We start from the raw sequence: 22,846 nt of genomic DNA, 5'->3' as shown, positions 1-22,846 counted from the left end.
AGAGAGAGAGAGAGAGAGAGAGAGAGAGGGGGGGGAGAGAGAGAGAAAGAAAGAGACCGCGACAGAATAAAAATATTGGACTGCACGATCAGAGTTCTTGAGGCAGACAGCGTGGGTTGAATATGACTCCTTAATGCTATCAAGATGCTTACTTAGGACTTGCGGGGCTGGCCGATTGAGAAGGAGACAGTTATTTATTAAAACCTCTACAGGATCGGTGTACCCCCCCATGGGACGGTTCAGTTAACGTAGGCTAATGTGTTTAGCATGAGTTTGTAAGTAACAAGAACATTTCCCAGGACATAGACATATCTGATATGGGCAGAAAGCTTAAATTCTTGTTAATCTAATGGCACTGTCCAATTTACAGTAGCTATTACAGTGAATGAATGCCATGCTATTGTTTGAGGAGAGTGCACAATTATGAACTTGAAAATGTATTAATAAACCAATTAGGCACCTTTGGCCAGTCTTGATACAATATTTTGAATGCAATGGTTCATTGGATTAGTCTAAAACATTGCACATACACTGCTGCCTACTAGTGGCCAAAATCTAAATTGCGCCTGGGCTGGAGTAATACATTAGTCTTTTTCTTGCATTTCTAAGAATTCCACATACTGTCCATAATGTCTATAATGTCTATACATCCCATCACATTGGTCCTCATCCCATCACAATCACAAATTGGTCTTATTTATACCCTGGACTCGTACTAAAATGTATATATTTCTTAATTCCATTCTTTTACTTTTAGATCAGTATGTATCGTTGTGTATTGTTAGATATTACTGCACTGTTGGAGCTAGGAATACAAGCATTTCACTACAACCTGCAATAACATCTGCTAAATATGTGTATGTGACCAATAAAATGTGATTTGATTTGAGGTAGAGGAGAGGAGGGTAGAGGTGTCTGAAACTCTTATCCCCTCTCTCTCTCTCTCTCTCTCTCTCTCTCTCTCTCTCTCTCTCTCTCTCTCTCTCTCTCTGCAGACTCAGAGGCATGGCAGACATCTGTACCTCCCGTAAAGACAGTAAACCACACTGAAAGGAAATACATGTGTTGCACGCCATATCTGGTCCCCACAGGCCCCATGGTGTCACGCCAGACTCCTTCCCCCTGAATTAGAACATCATAAAGTGGTTCCCCTCCCTCCCACAGAGCGCTGATGTTTCAGCCAGAACATGGAACAAAGGCGAAATGTCTGATGGTTTCCCTACAATTTCTTACCCATTTTGCTTCCTCTGTTTTCTTTCCCTACCTCTCTTTCTCTCTGTTTGTCTCTCTCTCTCTCTGTGTCTTTCTCTGTGTCTGTCTGTCTGTCTGTCTGTCTGTCTGTCTGTCTGTCTGTCTGTCTGTCTGTCTGTCTGTCTGTCTGTCTGTCTGTCTGTCTGTCTGTCTGTCTGTCTGTCTGTCTGTCTGTCTGTCTGTCTGTCTGTCTGTCTGTCTGTCTGTCTGTCTGTCTGTCTGTGTGTGTGTGTGTGTGTGTGTGTGTGTGTGTGTGTGTGTGTGTGTATGTGTGTTTCTTAACTACCACTTCATGCACTATCAAGTGATCAGTAAAGTGCTCTCCACAGGCGTTTATGGTCCTGTTCATCCCCCCCTCCCCCTCTCTCTCTCTCTCTCTCTCTCTCTGTCTCCATCTCCCTCTGTCTCTCTGTCTCTATCTCCCTCTCTATCTCTCTCCTACTCTCTCTTTCTCTCTATCTCTCTCTCTCTCTCTCTCTCTCTCCCTCTGTCTCTCTATCTCCCTCTCTTTCTCTCTACCTCTCTCCTACTCTCTCTATCTGTCTGTCTGTCTGTCTGTCTGTCTGTCTGTCTGTCTGTCTGTCTGTCTGTCTGTCTGTCTGTCTGTCTGTCTGTCTGTCTGTCTGTCTGTCTGTCTGTCTGTCTGTCTGTCTGTCTGTCTGTCTGTCTGTCTTTGTCTTTCTGTCTCTCTCGCTCCGTCTCTCTCTGTACCATCAATATCCTTGGTACAAACAGTGCAACACAGAGATAAGACCTGGGTTTTTTAGATCACATTTGGATAATTCCAATCTCTGTGTTGTGTCAAAGCAGGACACGTCCTCAACTTGACAAATTTGTTTCAAACAAGGCAATCCAAGGCACACAAACACACATAGACACTCACACACATATACATTAAGTTCTTCGTATAGTTCATTCTGACGAAATGACCACAGCATCTGAATAATCAAATCATCGAGTTCAGTGTGTGTGTGTGTGTGTGTGTGTGTGTGTGTGTGTGTGTGTGTGTGTGTGTGTGTGTGTGTGTGTGTGTGTGTGTGTGTGTGTGTGTGTGTGTGTGTGTGTGTGTGTGTGTGTGTGTGTCAGAAAGCAGTGTGGCTAACGTTGTTTGGGCCTCATCAGTGGAAAGGCTGACTGTTGGAAAGGCTGACCCAAGGCATGCCTCAGTACCTTAGTACCCACCACAGACAGTACCACAGACACACACACAGAACACACTAGAACCATAGCCAGAGAACTGGAACCAAACTACACACACACACCCTCTCTCTCTGTCTCCCTCACCATGTTTCTCCATAATCACACACACCATCTCTCTCTCTGTCTCCCTCACCATGCTTCACCATAATCACACACACCCTCTCTCTCTATGTCTCCCTCACCATGCGTCACCATAATCACACACACCCTCTCTCTCTATTTCTCCCTCACCATGCTTCACCATAATCACACACACCCTCTCTCTCTCTCTCACCATGCTTCACCATAATCACACACACCCTCTCTCTCTCTCTCACCATGCTTCACCATAATCACATACACCCTCTCTCATTAAAGTGATTGAGTTGTGGATACTCAAACATCTAAAACTGCCTGTAGAACACAAAGCATATACACTATACAGAGGCAAGAAAAAGTATGTGAACCCTTTGGAATTATTTCTGCATAAATCACAAGTCACAACAATATACAAACAAAGTGTGCTAAAACTAAAAACACAACACTTATTGTATTTGTCTTGTCTATATTGAATACATAATTTAAACATTCACAGTGTAGGTTATTAATGACTTCCCCAAAAGCTAATTGGAGTTAGGAGTCCGCTGACCTGGAGTCCAATCAATGAGACGAGATTGGAGATGTTGGTGAGAGCTGCCCTGCCCTTTAAAAAATCTCACAACATTTGAGTTTGCTGTTCACAAGAAGCATTTCCTGATGTGAACCATGCCTCGGACAAAAGAGATCTCAGAAGACATAAGATTAAGAATTGTTGACTTGCACAAAGCTGGAAAGGGTTACAAAAGTATCTTTAAAAGCCTTGATGTCCATCAGTCCACAGTAAGACAAGTTGTCTATAAATGGAGAAAGTTCAGCACTGTTGCTACTCTCCCTAGGAGTGGCCGTCCTGCAAAGATGACTATAACAGCACAGCGCAGAATGCTCAATGAGGTTAAGAAGAATCCTAGTGTCAGCTAAAGACTTACATAAATCTCTGGAACATGCTAACATCTCTGTTGACGAGTCTACGATACATAAAACACTAACCAAGAATGGTTTTCATGGGGGGACACCACGGATGTGATGTTCGTCATTAAAGGTAGACCAAGGCGCAGCGTGAGTTGGGTTCATCATACTTTATTCTAGATGTGAACCAACAAAAACAATAAACAATACAACGAAGGAAAAGCTAGGTGTGCAAACACATGCAACACAAAGACAAGATCCCACAACTGACTGTGGGAAAAAGGGCTGCCTAAGAATGATTCCCAATCAGAGACAACGAATGACAGCTGCCTCTGATTGGAAACCATACTCGGCCAATCAAAGAAAAAACAACATAGACATACAACACATAGAATGCCCACCCCATGTCACACCCTGACCTAACCAAACAGAGAAAAATGGCTCTCAGGTCAGGGCGTGACAGTACCCCCCCCTCCCCCAAAGGTGCGGACTCCCGGCTGCAAACCTGAACCTATAGGGGAGGGTCTGGGTGGGCATCTACTCATGGTGGCGGCTCCGGTTTGGGGCATATCCCCCACTCCGCCCGCTGATCCCTCCGCCCGCTGATCCCTCTGCTGTTGCCGGTGGAACCAGACCGTGGATCATCGCCGGAAGCTCTGAACCGTGGATCGTCGCTGGATGAACCGGACCGTAGATCATCGCCGGAGGTTCTGGACTGCAGATCGCCGCTGGAGACTCTGGACTGCAGACCGCCACTGGAGACTCTGGACTGCAGACCCTCGCTGAAGACTCTGGACTGCAGACCCTCGCTGAAGACTCTGGACTGCAGACCCTCGCTGAAGACTCTGGGCTGCAGACCGCCGCTGAAGACTCTGGGCTGCAGACTGCCGCTGAAGACTCTGGACTGTGGACCGTCACTGAAGACTCTGGACTGCAGGCCATCTCAGGAGGCTCCGGACTGTAGGCCGTCTCAGGAGGTTCCGGACTGTAGACCGTCTCAGGAGATTCCGGACTGGGGACTGTCGCTGCAGGCTCCGTGCCATGGATCATCACTACAGGCTCCGTGCCATGGATTATCACTGGAGGCTTCGTGCCATGGATCATCCCTACAGGCTCTGGGCCATGGATTATCACTGGAGGTTTCGTGCCATGGATCATCCCTACAAGCTCTGGGCCATGGATCATCCCTACAGGCTTCTTGCCAAGGATTATCACTTGAGGCTCCGGGCCATGGATTATCACTGGAGGCTTCGTGCCATGGATCATCCCTACAGGCTCCGGGCCATGGATCATCACTGGAGGCTTTGTGCCATGGATCATCACTGGAGGCTTCGGACCATGGATCATCACTGGAGGCTTCTTACGTGGAGCCGGATCAGGTCTCACTGGACTGGGGAACGTTGCTGGAGGCTGGGTGCGCAGAGCAGGCACAGAGTATACTGGGCCTTGGAGGCGCACTGGATGCTTGTTTTAGCCCGGCAAGTGCGGGGCGCGGGCACAGGACGAACTGGGCTGTGCAGGCACACTGGCGACACAGTGCATAGAGCTGGCGCAGGATATCCTGGACCGAAGAGACGCACCGGAGACCAGGAACGCTGAGCCGGCACAATCCTTCCTGGCTGAACGCTCAGTTTAGCCTGGTAAATGCGGGTTGCAGGCACAGAGCGCACCGGGCTATGAATGTGCACCAGAGATACGGTGCTCATCATCGCATAACATGGTGACTGACTGTTCACCTGCTCCCCACGGTAAGCACGGGGAGTTGGCTCAGGTCTCCACCCTGACTCTGCCAATCTACCCGTTTGCCCCCCCCCCCAAAAAACATTTTTTTGGGGGGGGCTGCCTCTTGTGCTTGCCTCGTTGCCGGGCTAGTTCCTCTTCTCGTCGCCGCTCTGCTCTCGCAGCCTCCACCTGTTCCCATGGGAGGCGATCCCATCCAGCCTGGATCTCCTCCCACGTCCAGGATCCCTTGCCGTTCAGGATGTCCTCCCAGGTCCACTCCTGATCACACTGCTTGGTTCTCTTGTGGTGGGATCTTGTTTTTGTCAGCTCAGTAAGCCTGCTGAACGTGACGTTCATTTTTCCTTGGTTTGTTATTTTCTTTGAGTGTTCTGAGTTACAATAAATATAAATATGAGCACTTTCCACGCTGCACCTTGGTCTACTCCTTTTGATGATCGTCACAACGGAAGAAGCCACTGCTGCCCCAAAAAAACATTGCTGCACATCTGAAGTTCGCAAAAGATCACATGGATGTTCCACAGCGCTACTGGCAAAATATTCTGTGAACAGATTAAACTACAGTTGAGTTGTTTGGAAGGAGAAAAAAGGCTCAGCACACCAACATCAAAACCACATCCAAACTGTAAAGTATTGTGGAGGGAGCATCATGGTTAGGGGCTGCTTTGTTGCCTCAGGGCCTGGATAGCTTGCTATCAAGACATTTTGCAGGAGAAAGTAAGGCTATCTGTCCGCCAACTGAAGCTCAGCAGAATTTGGGTGATGCAACAAGACAACGACCCAAAACACACAACAAAATCAACAACAAAATGGTGAAAATACACCTTCTAGAGTGACCCAGTTAGAGTCCTGACCTCAGCCCGATTGAGATGCTGTGGCATGACCTCAAATGAGCGGTTTACACCAGACATCCCAAGAATATTGCTGAACTGAAACAGTTTTGTGAAGAGGATCAGACCTGACCGTTGTGCAGGTCTGATTCGCAACTACAGAAAACATTTGGTTGAGGTTATTGCTGCCAAAGGAGGGTAAACCAGTTATTAAATCTAAGGGTTCACATACTTTTCCCACCCTGCACTGTGAATGTTAACAAGGTGTGTTCAGTAAAGACATTAACACGTATAATTGTTTGTGTGTTATTAGTCTAAGCAGAATGTGTTTGTCTATTGTTGTGGCTTAGATGAAGATCAGATCAAATTTGATGACCAATTTATGGAGAAATCCAGGTAATACAAAAGGGTTCACATACTTTTTCTAGCCACTGAATATACAAAAGTATGTGGACACGTCAAATTAGTGGATTTGGCTATTTCAGCCACACCCGTTGCTGACAGGTGTATAAAATCAAGCACACAGCCATGCAATCTCCATAGACAAACATTGGCAGTAGATTGGTATTGCCAAAGAGCTGTGACTTTCAACGTGGCACCATCATAGGATGTCATCTTTCCAACAAGTCAGTTTGTCAAATTTCTGCCCTGCTAGTGCTTCACTGTAAGTGCTGTTATTGTGAAGTGGAAACATCTAGGAGCAACAACGGCTCAGCGGTTGTTGTGGTAGGCCAAACAAGCTCACAGAATGGGACCGCCGAGTGCTGAAGCGTAAAAAAACTTTGTCCTTGGTTGCAACACTCACTACCAAGTTCCAAACTGCCTCTGGAAGCAACGTCAGCATAACTATTAGTCGGAAGCTGGATGAAATAGGTTTCATGGTCGAGCAGCCGCAGACAAGCCTAAGATCACAATGCGCAATGCCAAGCGTCAGCTGGAGTGGTGTAAAGCTCACCACCATTGGACTCTGGAGCAGTGGAAACATCCGACGGACGAATCTGGGTTTGGCGGATGCCAGGAGAATGCTACCTGCCCCAATGCATAGTGCCAACTGTAAAGTTCGGAGGAGGAGTGAAGGGAAATCTTAATCCTACTTCATAAAATTACATTCTAGACGATTCTATGCTTCTAACTTTGTGGCAACAGGTTGGGGAAGGCCCTTTTTGACTTTAGCATGGCAATGCCCCCGTGCACAAAGCGAGATCCATACAGAAATGGTTTGTCGAGATGTGGAAGAACTTGACTGGCCTGCACAGAGCCCTAACCTTAACCCCATCAAACACCTTTGGGATGAATTGGAACGACCAACTGCGAGCCAGGCCGATTCGCCCAAGAAAGGTGCCCGACCTCACTAATGCTCCTGTGGCTGAATGGACGCAAGTCCCCACAGCAATGTTCCAACATCTAGTGGAAAGCCTTCCCAGAAGAGTGGAGGCTGTTATAGCAGCAAAGGGGGGACCAACTCCATATTAATTCCCAGGATTTTGGAATGAGATGTTGGACAAGCAGGTGTCAGTAGTACAAACTCAGATGTCAACCAGATGTTCTTACCACTTAATGTTACATGGTACTGTTAACAAACGTTAGGTTATTGAGTAAAGATAACTTTATTTATCTGTAATCAAATCAAATATTATTAGTCTCATGCGCTGAATACAACAGGTGTAGTAGACCTTACAGTGAAATGCTTAGTTATGAGCCCCTAACCAACAATACAGATAAGAATAAGAAAGAAAAGTAACAAGTAAAGAGCAGCAGTAAAATAACAATAGCGAGACGATATACAGGGGGGTACCGGTACAGAGTCAATGTGCAGCCCCGTCAATGAGAATGGGGGCGTGCTCGGTCCACTTTTTCCTGTAGTCCACAATCATCTCCTTTGTCTTGATCACATTGAGGGAGAGGTTGTTGTCCTGGCACCACACGGCCAGGTCTCTGACCTCCTCCCTATAGGCTGTCTCTTAGTTGTCGGTGATCAGGCCTACCACTGTTGTGTCATAGGCAAACTTAATGATGGTGTTGGAGTCATGCCTGGCCGTGCAGTCATGAGTGAACAGGGAGTACAGGAGGGGGCTGAGCACGCACCCATGAGGGGCCCCTGTGTTGAGGATCAGCGTGGCGGATGTTTTCTTACCTACCCTTACCACCTGGGGCGGCTCGTCAGGAAGTCCAGGATCCAGTTGCAGAGTGAGGTGTTAAGTCCCAGGGTCCTTAGCTTATTGATGAGCTTTGAGGGCACTATGGAGTTGAACGCCAAGCTGTAGTCAATGAATAGAATTCTCACATAGGTGTTCCTTTTGTCCAGGTGGGAAAGGGCAGTATGGAGTGAAATAGAGACTGCATCATCTGTGAATCTGTTGGGGCGGTATGCAATTTGGAGTGGGTCTATGGTTTCCAGGGATAATGGTGATGATGTGAGCCATGACCAGCCTTTCAAAGCACTTCATGGCTACAGACGTGAGTGCTACGGGTCGCTAGTCATTTAGGCAGGTTACTTTAGTGTTCTTGGCCACAGGCACTATGGTGGTCTGCTTAAAATATGTTGGTATTACAGACTCGGACAGGGAGAGGTTGAATATGTCAGTGAAGACACTTGCCAGTTGGTCAGCGCATGCTCGGAGTACACGTCCTGGTAATCATTCCGGCCCTGCGGCCTTAAAGCTCTTACTCACATCGGCTGCAGAGAGCGTGATCACACTGTCTTCCTCAAAGCAAGCATAGTTTAGCTCCTCTGGTAGGCTCGTGTCACTGGGCAGCTCTTGGCTGTGCTTTGTAGTCTGTAATAGTTTGCAAGCCCTGCCACATCCGACGAGCGTCAGAGCCGGTGTAGTACGATTCGATCTTAGTCCTGTATTGACGCTTTTCCTGTTTGATGTGTTCTGCTTATCTAAAGTTATTGAGTTTTTACAAGTTATGATTATATAATATTTAAATCCAGACACATAGATTTTTTTTGTAAACACCTCTTGATTTATCTGTGTTGTGCTGAAATGTTTTGCAAGTTATGAATACTTAATAATTATGCCATGCGGCTCTGTTTTTAGAGGATTGTGGGAAATTCAACATTTTTAGACTTTATGATACTTTTACACAATGTTGTATGCATGTTTGAAGAAAGAAGAGTATATTTCTAAAATAGTATTAAGCGGTTTGTTGTGCTATGAGGTGTAATTGATCATGATGAAAATATATCAATGTTTAATAATGAGACAAGCCATTCCCACCATCAACAATGTCCTTTAAAGCATTAAACACAAAGAGAATCTCACTGCCAATTGACTGCCATGTGGGAGGCCAATCCTTCTCTTACTTGAACAAATGTGGGGGAGCCAACAAAATACAGGTACGAGCCAGTCACACTTCATATGCAATGTAGGCTATGGGATGGTAGCTAGCTAAGTGCACAGACACAAAGCACACAACACTAAATACAGTGCCTTCAGAAAGTGTTCTTACCCCTTGACTTATTCCACATTTTGTTGTGTTACGGCCTGAATTCAAAATTGATAAATTGATTTTTTTTCTCTCACCCAATGTAACGCCCTGGCCATAGAGAGGGGTTTTTTGTTCTTTATTTTGGTTAGGCCAGGGTGTTACATTGGGTGGGCGTTCTATGTTCCTTTTTCTATGTTTTTGTATTTCTTTGTTTTGGGCCGTCTGTGGCTCCCAATCAGGCACAGCTGAAGATCGTTGTTGCTGATTGGGAGTCACACATAAGGAGCATGTTTTTCCTTTGGGTTTTGTGGGTAATTGTTTCTGTTCAGTGTGTTTCCTGTCAGTAGTGTATGGCTGTCGGTTTTCCTGTTTTTTTGTATAGTGTTCTCTTTGTTTGAATTAAATGTCAAGATGAACACTAACTCCGCTGCACCTTGGTCTTCTTCCGACGACAGCCCTTACACCCATCTACACAAAATACCCCATAATGACAAATGAATTAAGAATGAAATACAGAAATGTGTCATTTACATTTACATTTACATTACATTTAAGTCATTTAGCAGACGCTCTTATCCAGAGCGACTTACAAATTGGTGCATTCACCTTATGATATCCAGTGGAACAACCACTTTACAATAGTGCATCTAAATATTTTAAGGGGGGGGTTAGAAGGATTACTTTATCCTATCCTAGGTATTCCTTAAAAGGTGGGGTTTCAGGTGTCTCCGGAAGGTGGTGATTGACTCCGCTGTCCTGGCGTCGTGAGGGAGCTTGTTCCACCATTGGGGTGCCAGAGCAGCGAACAGTTTTGACTGGGCTGAGCGGGAACTGTGCTTCCTCAGAGGTAGGGGGGCCAGCAGGCCAGAGGTGGATGAACGCAGTGCCCTTGTTTGGGTGTAGGGCCTGATCAGAGCCTGAAGGTATGGAGGTGCCGTTCCCTTCACAGCTCCGTAGGCAATCACCATGGTCTTGTAGCGGATGCGAGCTTCAACTGGAAGCCAGTGGAGAGAGCGGAGGAGCGGGGTGATGTGAGAGAACTTGGGAAGGTTGAACACCAGACGGGCTGCGGCGTTCTGGATGAGTTGTAGGGGTTTAATGGCACAGGCAGGGAGCCCAGCCAACAGCGAGTTGCAGTAATCCAGACGGGAGATGACAAGTGCCTGGATTAGGACCTGCGCCGCTTCCTGTGTGAGGCAGGGTCGTACTCTGCGAATGTTGTAGAGCATGAACCTACAGGATCGGGTCAACGCCTTGATGTTAGTGGAGAACGACAGGGTGTTGTCCAGGATCACGCCAAGGTTCTTAGCACTCTGGGAGGAGGACACAAGGGAGTTGTCAACCGTGATGGCGAGATCATGGAACGGGCAGTCCTTCCCCGGGAGGAAGAGCAGCTCCGTCTTGCCGAGGTTCAGCTTGAGCTGGTGATCCGTCATCCACACTGATATGTCTGACAGACATGCAGAGATGCGATTCGCCGCCTGGTTATCAGAAGGGGGAAAGGAGAAGATTAATTGTGTGTCGTCTGCATAGCAATGATAGGAGAGACCATGTGAGGATATGACAGAGCCAAGTGACTTGGTGTATAGCGAGAATAGGAGAGGGCCTAGAACAGAGCCCTGGGGGACACCAGTGGTGAGAGCGCATGGTGCGGAGACAGATTCTCGCCCCGCCACCTGGTAGGAGCGACCTGTCAGGTAGGACGCAATCCAAGCGTGGGCCGCGCCGGAGATGCCCAACTCGGAGAGGGTGGAGAGGAGGATCTGATTTACATACAGTACTAGTCAAAAGTTTAGACACACCTACTCATTCCAGGGTTTTTCTTTATTTTTACTATTTTCTACATTGTAAAATAATAGTGAAGACATCAAAACTATGAAATAACACTCAGGGAATCATGTAGTAACCAAAATATCAAAGTAGCCACTCTTTGCATTGATGACAGTTTTGCACACTCTTGGCATTCTCTCAATCAGCTTTATGAGGTAGTCACCTGGAATGTATTTCAATTAACAGGTGTGCCTTGTTAAAAGTGGAATTTCTTTCCTTCTTAATGCGTTTGAGCCAATCAGTTGGGTTGTGACAAGGTAGGAGTGGTAAACAGAAAATAGGCCTATTTGGTAAAAGACCAAGTCCAAATTATTGGAAGAACAGCTCAAATAAGCAAAGAGAAATGACAGTCCAACACGACTAACCGGTGCCCCCGCACATTGACCCTGTACCGTTACCCCTTGTATATAGCCTCGCTATTTTTTATATATTTTTTTAAACTGCATTGTTGGTTAGTGATTATAAGTAAGCATTTCACTGTAAGGTGTTGTATTCGGTGCATGTGACAAATCAAATTTGATTTGATTTGAAGCTCAGTCAATCCAGATAACTTTGAATGTTTCTTCAAGTGCAGTCACAAAAACTATCAAGTGCTATGATAAAATTGGCTCTCACGAGGACCGCCACAGGAAAGGAAGACCCAGAGTTACCTCTGCTGCAGAGGTTATGTTCATTGGAGTAACTGCACCTCAGATTGCAGCCCAAACAAATGCTTCACAGAGCTCAAGTAACAGACACATCTCATCATCAACTGTTCAGAGGAGTCTGTGTGAATCAGGCCTTCATAGTCGAATTGCTGCAAAGAAACCACTACTAAAGGACACCAATAAGAAGAGACTTGCTTGGGCCAAGAAACACGAGCAATGGACATTAGACCGGTGGAAATCTGTCCTTTGGTCTGATGAGTCCAAATTTGAAATTTTTGGTTCCAATCGCCATGTCTTTGTGAGACGCAGAGTAGGTGAACGGATGATCTCTGCATATGTGGTTCCCACCGTGAAGCATGGAGGAGGGGGTATCATGGTGTGGGGGTGCTTTGCTGGTGACACTGTGATTTATTTAGAATTCAAGGCACACTTAACCAGCATGGCTACCCCAGCATTCTGCAGCGACACGCAATCCCATCTGGTTTGCTCTTAGTGGGACTATAACTTGTTTTTCAACAGGACACTGACCCAAAACACACCTCCAAGCTGTGTAAGGGCTATTTGACCAAGAACGCTTTTTATTTTATCTAATCAGTTAAGAACAAATTTTTATTTTCAATGACCGCCTAGGAACAGTGGGTTAACTACCTTCTTCAGGGGCAGAACGACAGATTTTTACCTTGTCAGCTCAGGATTTGATCTCGCAACCTTTCAGTTACTAGTCTAACGATCTAACCAGTAGGCTACCTGCCACCTCATAGTGATGGTGCTGCATCAGATGACCTGGCCTCCACAGATAAAATCTAATTTTATTGGTCACAAACACATGGTTAGCAGATGTTAATGCGAGTGTAGCGAAATGCTTGTGCTTCTTGTTCCGACAGTGCAGTAATATCTAACAAGTAATCTAACAATTTCCCAAGAACTACATAATACACACAAATCAGAAGGGGTGAATGAGAATGTGTACATATAAATGTATGGATGAGCGATGGCCGAGCGACATAGGCAAGGTGCAATAAATGGTATAAAATACAGTATACACATATGATATTTTATTTTTATTTTTATTTAACCTTTATTTAAGCAGGTAGGCTAGTTGAGAACAAGTTCTCATTTGCAACTGCGACCTGGCCAAGATAAAGCATAGCAGTTCGACACATACAACTACACAGAGTTACACATGGAATAAACAAAACATACAGTCAACAATACAGTAGCAAAAAAGATAAATTAAAAGTCTATATACAGTGAGTGCAAATGAGGTAAGATAAGGGAGTTAAGGCAATAAATAGGCCATGGTGGCGAAATAATTACAATATAGCAATTAAACACAGGAATGGTAGATGTGCAGAAAATGAATGTGCAAGTAGAGATACTGGGGTGCAAAGGAGCAAGATAAATAAATAAATACAGTATGGGGATGAGGTAGTTGGATGGGCTGTTTACAGATGGGCTATGTACAGGTGCAGTGATCTGTGAGCTGCTCTGACAGCTGGTGCTTAAAGCTAGTGAGAGAGATATGAGTCTCCAGCTTCAGTGATTTTTGCAGTTCATTCCAGTCATTGGCAGCAGAGAACTGGAAGAAAAGGTGGCCAAAAGAGGAATTGGCTTTGGGGGTGACCAGTGAGATATACCTGCTGGAGCGCGTGCTACGTGTGGGTGCTACTATGGTGACCAATGAGCTGAGATAAGGCGGGGCTTTACCTAGCAGAGACTTGTAGATGACCTGGAGCCAGTGGGTTTGGCGACAAGTATGAAACGAGGGCCAGCCAACGAGAGCATACAGGTCGCAGTGGTGGGTAGTATATGGGGCTTTGGTGACAAAATGGATGGCACTGCATCCAATTTGTTGAGTAGAGTGTTGGAGGCTATTTTATAAATGACATCGCCGAAGTCGAGGATCGGTAGGATGGTCAGTTTTACAAGGGTATGTTTGGCAGCATTAGTGAAGGATGCTTTGTTGCGAAGTAGGAAGCCGATTCTAGATTTAATTTTGGATTGGAGATGCTTAATATGAGTCTGGAAGGAGAGTTTACAGTCTAACCAGACACCGAGGTATTTGTAGTTATCCACATAATCTAAGTCAGAGCCATCCAGAGTAGTGATGCTGGACGGGCGGGCGAGCAGGTGCGGGCAGTGATCGGTTGAAGAGCATGCATTTAGTTTTACTTGCATTAAAGAGCAGTTGGAGGCCACGGAAGGAGAGTTGTATGGCATTGAAGCTCATCTGGAGGTTAGTTAATTACATCTAGATGTTCCGCTAGCGGAACACCTGCTCCAATATCCAATGATAGGCGTGGCGCGAATTACAAATTCCTCAAAAATACAAAAACTTCCATTTTTCAAACATATGACTATTTTACAGCATTTTAAAGACAAGACTCTCCTTTATCTAACCACACTGTCCGATTTCAAAAAGGCTTTACAGCGAAAGCAAAACATTAGATTATGTCAGCAGAGTACCCAGCCAGAAATAATCAGACACCCATTTTTCAAGCTAGCATATAATGTCACAAAAAACAAAACCACAGCTAAATGCAGCACTAACCTTTGATGATCTTCATCAGATGACACGCCTAGGACATTATGTTATACAATACATGCATGTTTTGTTCAATCAAGTTCATATTTATATCAAAAACCAGCTTTTTACATTAGCATGTGACTAGCATGTGACTAGCATTCCCACCGAACACTTCCGGTGAATTTACTAAATTACTCACGATAAACGTTCACAAAAAACATAACAATTATTTTAAGAATTATAGATACAGAACTCCTTTGTGCAATCGAGGTGTCCGATTTTAAAATAGCTTTTCGGTGAAAGCACATTTTGCAATATTCTGAGTAGATTGCCCAGCCATCACGGCTAGCTATTTTGACACCCACCAAGTTTAGCCCTGACCAAACTCCGATTTACTATTACAAAAGTTTGATTACCTTTGGTGTTCTTCGTCAGAATGCACTCCCAGGACTGCTACTTCAATAACAAATGTTGGTTTGGTTCAAAATAATCCATAGTTATATCCAAATAGCGGCATTTTGATTGTGCGTTCAAGACACTATCCGAAGTGTAAATAAGGGTCACGCGCACGACGCATTTCGTGACAAAAAAATTCTAAATATTCCATTACCGTACTTCGAAGCATGTCAACTGCTGTTTAAAATCCATTTTTATGCCATTTTTCTCGTAAAAAAGAGATAATATTCTGACCGGGAGTGGTGGTTTTCGTTCAAAGACGAAAGAAGAAAAACATGGAGTCGACTCGTGCATGCGCCTCAGTTTCATAGTACTGTGACCGGCCACTATCCAAACGCGCTAATGTTTTTCAGTCAGGGCCTGCAAAGCCACGATTCAGCTTTTTGCCGCCTTCTGAGAGCCCATGGGAGCCGTAGGAAGTGTCACGTAACAGCAGAGATCCCCTGTATTGGATAGAGATAATCAAGAAGGCCAAGAAATGGTCAGACAGGGTACTTCCTGTACAGAATCTTCTCAGGTTTTGGCCTGCCAAATGAGTTCTGTTATACTCACAGACACCATTCAAAAAGTTTTAGAAACTTTGGAGTGTTTTCTATCCAAAGCTAATAATGATATGCATATTCTAGTTTCTGGGCAGGAGTAATAATCAGATTAAATCGGGTACGTTTTTTATCCGGCCGTGAAAATACTGCCCCCTAGCCATAACAGGTTAACACAGTGTCCAAAGAAGGGCCAGAAGTATACAGAATGGTGTCGTCTGCGTAGAGGTGGATCAGAGAATCAACAGCAGCAAGAGTGACATCATTGATGTATACAGAGAAGAGAGTCGGCCCGAGAATTGAACCCTGTGGCACACCCATAGAGACTGTCAGAGGTACGGACAACAGGCCCTCTGATTTGACACACTGAACTCTATCAGAGAAGTAGTTGGTGAACCAGGCGAAGCAATCATTTGAAAAGCCAAGGCTGTTGAGTTTGCCGATAAGAATGTGGTGATTGATCGAGTCGAAAGCCTTGGCCAAGTCGATGAATACGGCTGCACAGTAATGTCTCTTATCGATGGCGGTTATGATATCATTTAGGACCTTGAGCGTGGCTGAGGTGTACCCATGACCAGCTCTGAAACCAGATTGCATAGCGGAGAAGGTACGTGGGATTCGAAATGGTCGGTAATCTGTTTGTTAACTTGGCTTTCGAAGACCTTAGAAAGGCAGGGTAGGATAGATATAGGTCTCAGTAATGTAAGATATGTAAACATTAATTAAGTGGCATTATTTAAAGTGGCATTGTTTAAAGTCACTAGTGATCCATTTATTAAAGTGTCCAGTGATTGGGTCTCAATGTAGAAAGCAGCCTCTCTGAGTTAGTCATTGCTGTTTAGCAGTCTGATGGCCTTGAGATAGAAGCTGCTTTTCAGTCTCTCGGTCCCAGCTTTGATGCATCTGTACTGACCTCGCCTTCTGGATAGTAGCGGTGTGAACTGGCAGTGGCGCGGGTGGTTGTTGTCCTTGATGATCTTTTTGGCCTTACTGTGACATAAGGTGCTGTAGGCGTCATGAAGGGCAGGTAGTTTGCCACTGGTGATGCGTTGTGCAGACCGCACTACCCTCTGGAGAGCCTTGCGGTTGAGGGCATTGCAGTTGCCATACCAGGCTGACATACAGCCCGACAGGATGCTCTTGATTGTGCATCTGTAAACGTTTGTCAGGGTTTTGGGTGACAAGCCAAATTTCTTCAGCCTCCTGAGGTTGAAAATGAGCTGTAGCTCCTTCTTCACCACGCTGTCTGTGTGGGTGGACCATTTCAGTTTGTCTGTGATGTGTACGCTGAGGAACTTAACTTTCCACCTTCTTCAATGCTGTCCCTTCAATGTGGATAGGGAGGTTCTCCCTCTGCTGTTTCCTGAAGTCCACGATCATCTCCTTTGTTTTGTTGACGTTGAGTGAGAGGTTGTTTTCCTGACACCACACTGTCCTCACCTCCTTCCTGTAGGCTGTCTCATTGTTGATGGTAATCAAGCGCACTACTGTTGTGTCATCTGATAACTTGATAATTGAGTTGGAGGCGTGCATGGCCACGCAGTCATGGGTGAACAGGGAGTACATGAGGGGGCCCCAGTGTTGAGGGTCAGCGAAGTGGAGATGTTGTTTCCTACCTTCACCACCTGGGGGCAGCCCGTCAGAATGTCCACGACCCAATTGCACAGGGCGGGGTTGAGACCCAGGCCCTACAGCTTGATGATGAGCTTGGAGGGTACTATGCATTCTTACATAGGTATTCCTCTTGTCCAGATGGGATAGGGACAGTGTGCAGTGTGATGGCGATTGCATCGTCTGTGGACCTGTTGGGGAGGTATACAAACTGAAGTGGGTCTAGGCTGGCCGATAAGGTGGAGGTGATATGATCCTTGACTAGTCTCTCAAAGCACTTCATGATAACAGAAGTGAGTACTACGGGGCGGTAGTCATTTAGCTCAGTTATCTTTGCCTTCTTGGGAACAGGGACAATGGTGGCCATCTTGAAGCATGTGGGGACAGCAGACTGGGATAGGGAGCGATTGAATATGTCCGTAAACACACCAGCCAGCTGGTCTGCGCATGCTCTGAGGATGCGGCTAGGGATGCCGTCTGGGCCAGCAGCCTTGCAAGGGTTAACACGTTTAAATGTTTTACTCACTCAGCCACGGAGAAGGGGGGGTACAGTCCTTGTCAGTGGGCCGCATTGGTGGCACTGTATTATCATCAAAGCGGGCAAAGAAGGTGTTTAGTTTATCTGGAAGCGTGATGTCGGTGTCCGTGATGTGGCTGGTTTTCTTTTTGTAGTCCGTGATTTCCTGTAGACTCTGCCACATACGTCTCGTGGGTGAGCCGTTGAATTGCGAACCTGTACCAGCATTCCACTTGTTTTATTGCCTTGAGGAGGGAAAACTACACTGTTTATATTCAGCCATATTCCCAGACCTCTTTCCATGGTTAAATGTGATGGTTCGCGCTTTCAGTTTTGCGCGAATGCTGCCATCCATCCACGCTTTCTGGTTAGGGTATGTTTTAATAGTCACAGTGTGTACAACATCTCCAATTCACTTCTTTATAATCTCACTCACCGAGTCAGCGTATAGATTGTTGTTGTTATCTGAGGCTGACCAGAACATATCCCAGTCTGTGTGATCGAAACAATCTTGAAGCGTGGATTCCGATTGGTCAGACCAGCGTTGAATGGTTCTAGTCACTGGTACATCCTGTTTGATTTTCTTCCTATAAGACGGTAGGAGCAAGATGGCGTCGTGGTCGGATTAGCTGAAGGGGGGGGGGCTTTGTATGCATCACGGAAGGCAGAGTAGCAGTGATCGAGTGTATTGCCTCCCAAGAGAATTGGGAGGTAATATTCTCTTGGGATGTAACATGGCCGGCATTTGATTGTAAGGAATTCTAGGTTGGGTGAGCAGAAGGACTTGAGTTCCTGTATGTTGTTATGATTACAGCATGAGCGTTAATCATGAAGCATACACCCCCGCCCTTCCTCTTCCCAGAGAGGTGTTTATCTCTGTCGGCACGATGCATGGAGAAGCCTGGTGGCTGACCCAATTCCGACAACATATCCCAAGAGAGCTATGTTTTCATGAAACAGAGAATGTGACAGTCTCTGATGTCTCTCTGGAAGGCAACCCTTGCTCGAATTTCATCTACCTTGTTGTCAAGAGACTGGACATTGGCGAGTAGTATACTCGGGAGCGATGGGCTATGTGCACATCTACAGAGCCTGACCAGGAGGCCGCTCCGTCTGCCCCTTCTGCAGCGCCATTGTTTTGGGTTTCTTCTGGGATTAAATCCATTGTCCTGGGTGGTGGTCCCAACAGAGGATCCGCTTTGGGAAAGTCGTATTCCTGGTCGTAATGTTGGTAAGTTGACGTCGCTCTTATATACAATAGTTCTTCCCGGTTGTATGTAATAAGACTTAAGATTTACTGGGGTAACAATGTAAGAAATAATACAGAAGAAAAAAAATCCTGCATAGTTTCCTAAAGACTCGAAGCGAGGCGACCATCTCTGTCGGTGCCATTTCGAATAATAAATCACCCGACCTCAACCCAATTGAGATGGTTTGGGATGAGTTGGGGATGACTATGTGGGAACTTCTTTAAGACTGTTAGAATAGAATTCCTCATGAAGCTGGTTGAGAGAATGCCAAGAGTGTGCAAAGTTGTCATCAAGGCAAAGGTCGGGTACTTTGAAGAATCTAAATTTGTTTAACACTTTTTGGGTTACTACATGATTCCATATGTGTTATTTCATATTTTTGATATCTTCACTATTATTATAGAAAATAGTAAAAATAAAGAAAAACCATTGAATTCACTCCCCTGAGTCAATACATGTTAGAATCACCTTTGGCAGTGATACATCTGGAAATCTTTCTGGGTAAGTCTTTAAGAGCTTTGCATACCTGGATTGTACAATATTTGCACATTGTTATTTTTTAATTCTTCAAGCTCTGTCAAATTGGTTATTGATCATTGCTAGACATATTTCCTAGCCGATTTAAGTCAGAACTGTAGCTAGGTCACCCAGGAACATTCAATGTTGTCTTAGTAAACAACTCCAGTGTATGTTTGGTCTTGTGTTTTAGGTTATTGTCCTGCTGAATTATGGATTTGTCTCCCTGTGTCTGTTAGAAAGCAGACTGAACCAGGTTTTTCCTCCAGGATTTTGCATGTAAAACTTTTAAAGTTACCATTGTGAAATCCCTGAGTGGTTTCCTTCCTCTCTGGGAGCTAAGTCAGGAAGGACGCCTGTGTCTTTGTAGTGACTGGGTGTGTTGATTCAACATCCAAAATGTAATTAATAACTTCACCATGTTCGAAGGGATATTCAGTGTCAGAGTTTTATTTACCCATCTCTTCCCTGGTCTTTGTGGTTGAATCTGTGTTTGAAATTCACTGCTCAACTCAGGGACCTCATAGATAATTATATGTGTGGGGGACAAAGATAAGGTAGTCATAAAAAAAACACTATGCAACTTAATATGTAACTTGCTAAGCACATTTTTACTCCTGAATGTATGTAGGTTTGCCATAGCAAAGGAGTTGAATTTCTGTTTTTCATTTTTTATTAATTTGTAAAAATGTCTAGATACATACTTTCTTATGCACTGTACTTCTTCCAAGCTAGCTAACCACTGTAGCTAGTATTGACATTATAAATCACAATGGATTAGCTAGTTTCCATGAAATAGCTGCCTGTGTTTGCTGCCGAGTTAGTGCAGTGTCTTTAGCTCGCTAGCTGTGTTGTGCTAGCTAGTGAATATGCTAATGTTAGCTGGCTAGCTAAACATTTGGCTGTGGGCTGGCACTGGCAGTTTTGGGATTATGGAGATTTAATTAAATTGTTTGTTCATCATCTTGTTGGGTAGTTCTCTAGCTGTGGCCAGCTGGCTAGTATCAACAAGGGTTTTCCACAAAATAGCAACATTAGCACAGATAGCGTGGAATCTAGACCATAAGCAATACGCATGGATATTGCCAAGCAACGCTACTGCCACCTTCTGCCTAGGAGTGTTTAAAAAGGCTGATTGGATGATGACTTCCCAGGTCTTTCCTGGTTGAGAACAAAATAGATTGACTGCCACATTCTGTCCAGACGTGTTAAGTACTGTCAGCAGGCAAACATTTGACAATCCTACCGGTGTGTCTGAGCTTTAATGCTTACAGCTCTACTTCCAGTTACTGCTAGAGGACGGCGCACTCAGTGCTCAACAATGCCTGCTAAAGTGGGTTCAATTACAAATCATCAAATACATGAAACAATGTTAAACATTAAGACACCCCCACTGAAAATTACTAATCAGTACTTCTTACTACTTACACTTAAAAACATTTTTTATGAAGGTTAATACAGTCGTATGAAAAAGTTTGGGCACCCCTCTGAGGCTGCATAATAATTTACTCTGTCGTCACAGAAAATGATCACAGTGTCATGCCATTCATTTTCTAATAAAAGCTGAGTACTGGGGTATTGTCCAGACAAAGATTTTTAGTGTAGGAATATTAAGTTGTATGAAATTAAATCAGATGTGAAAAATAGGCTATGCAAAAATCTGGGCACCCTTGTCATTCTGTTGATTTGAATACCTGTAACTACTTAGCACTGATTAATTGGAACACACAATTGGTTTGGTGAGTATTTTCACGGCCGGATGAAAAACGTACCCAATTTAAACAGGTTACTACTCCGGCCCAGAAAAGAGAATATGCATATTATTAGTAGATTTGGATAGAAAACACTCTGAAGTTTTTAAAACTGTTTGAATGGTGTCTCTAAGTATAACAGAACTCATATGGCAGGCAAAAACCTGAGAAGAAATACAAGCAGGAAATGAAAATTTTGTGGCTGTACTATTTTCAAGTCATTGGCAAGAAAACACACAGTGACAAAGGATTCATTTTGCACTTCCTATGGCTTCCACTAGATGTCAACGATCTTTATAAAGTTGTTTGAAGCGTCTATGATGAACAGAGACCAAATGAGAAGGAAGGGAAGTTGACGTCCCTGGGATGTCGTCACTTCATTATTGCGCGCACATGCGCGTTCATGTGAGGCGAGGCATTTTTCAAATCAAAGTTTCAAGACACAGGAGAGGTCGGGTTGAAATATTACTGATGTTTCACGTTAAAAATGGACCAAAAGATTGATGCTAAACAACGTTTGACATGTTTGAACGAACGTAAATAGATAATTTTTTTGACTTTTCGTCGTGACTTTTCCCTCCCATTTTGAGTAGCATACCGAACGCGCTAACAACACAGAACAGCATGGAGTTATTTGGACATAAATTATGAACTTCATCGAAAAAAACAACATTTGTTGTGGACCTGAGATTCCTGGAAGTGCCTTCTGATGAAGATTATTAAAGGTAAGGGAATATTGCTAATGTTATTCATGGTTTTAGATGATTCCAAGATGGTGGCTATCTGTATAGCCTAGTGTATTTTTCTGACAAGAGTACTCAGATTATTGCAAAGTATGCTTTCCCAGTAAAGTTATTTTGAAATCTGTCAATGCGGCATTGACAGATTTCAAAATAACTTTACTGGGAAAGCATACTTTTGCATTCAGGAGAATGCAACCGTTATTCTTTGAAAAACAGTTTAACCTCTATGGGCTAGGTGGGACGCTTGTTGAAGTTACGCCGGGGCTGGATATTTCAACAAGACAACGACCCAAAACACTGCTCAAAATCTACCCGGGCATTTATGCAGAGGAACAAGTACAATGTTCTGGAATGGCCATCCCAGTCCCCAGACCTGAATATCATTGAGAATCTGTGGGATGATTTGAAGCGGGCTGTCCATGCTCAGCAACCATCAAACCTAACTGAACTGGAGATGTTTTGGAAGGAGGAATGGTCCAAAATACCTTCATCCAGAATCCAGACACTCATTAGAGGCTATAGGAAGCGTCTAGAGGCTGATATTTTAGCAAAAGGAGGCTCTACTAAATATTGATGTGATTTTTCTATTGGGGTGCCCAAATGTATGCACCTGTCTAATTTTGTTTTGATGCATATTGCACATTTTCTGTTAATCCAATAAACCTCATTTCACTACTGAAATATTACTGTGTCCATCAGTTATTTGATAGATCAAAATGAAATTGCTGATCCAAACACCCAAATATTTCTAAATGGAAATCATGGAAATTGTCAGGGGTGCCCAAACTTTTTCATTCGACTGTAATTCAAATAGAAGGGAACCTACATTTTTATGTTCACTACGACAAAAAAATAATGTTCAAGTAACTTCAATCATTATAGTTCAGAATACATAATGAAATTTAGTGTCAAAAAGTTCATAAAACACAAAAAGTATTTACAACTTAAAAGATAACCATATGGGTGGTGATGTCACTTTATTACTTAAGTATGAACACTAGGCAATGGATGTCAACCAA

Source organism: Salmo salar, chromosome ssa11, assembly GCF_905237065.1.
Source record: "Salmo salar chromosome ssa11, Ssal_v3.1, whole genome shotgun sequence".
NCBI lineage: Eukaryota > Metazoa > Chordata > Actinopteri > Salmoniformes > Salmonidae > Salmo > Salmo salar.
Note: the sequence above shows the minus strand (reverse complement) of the source record.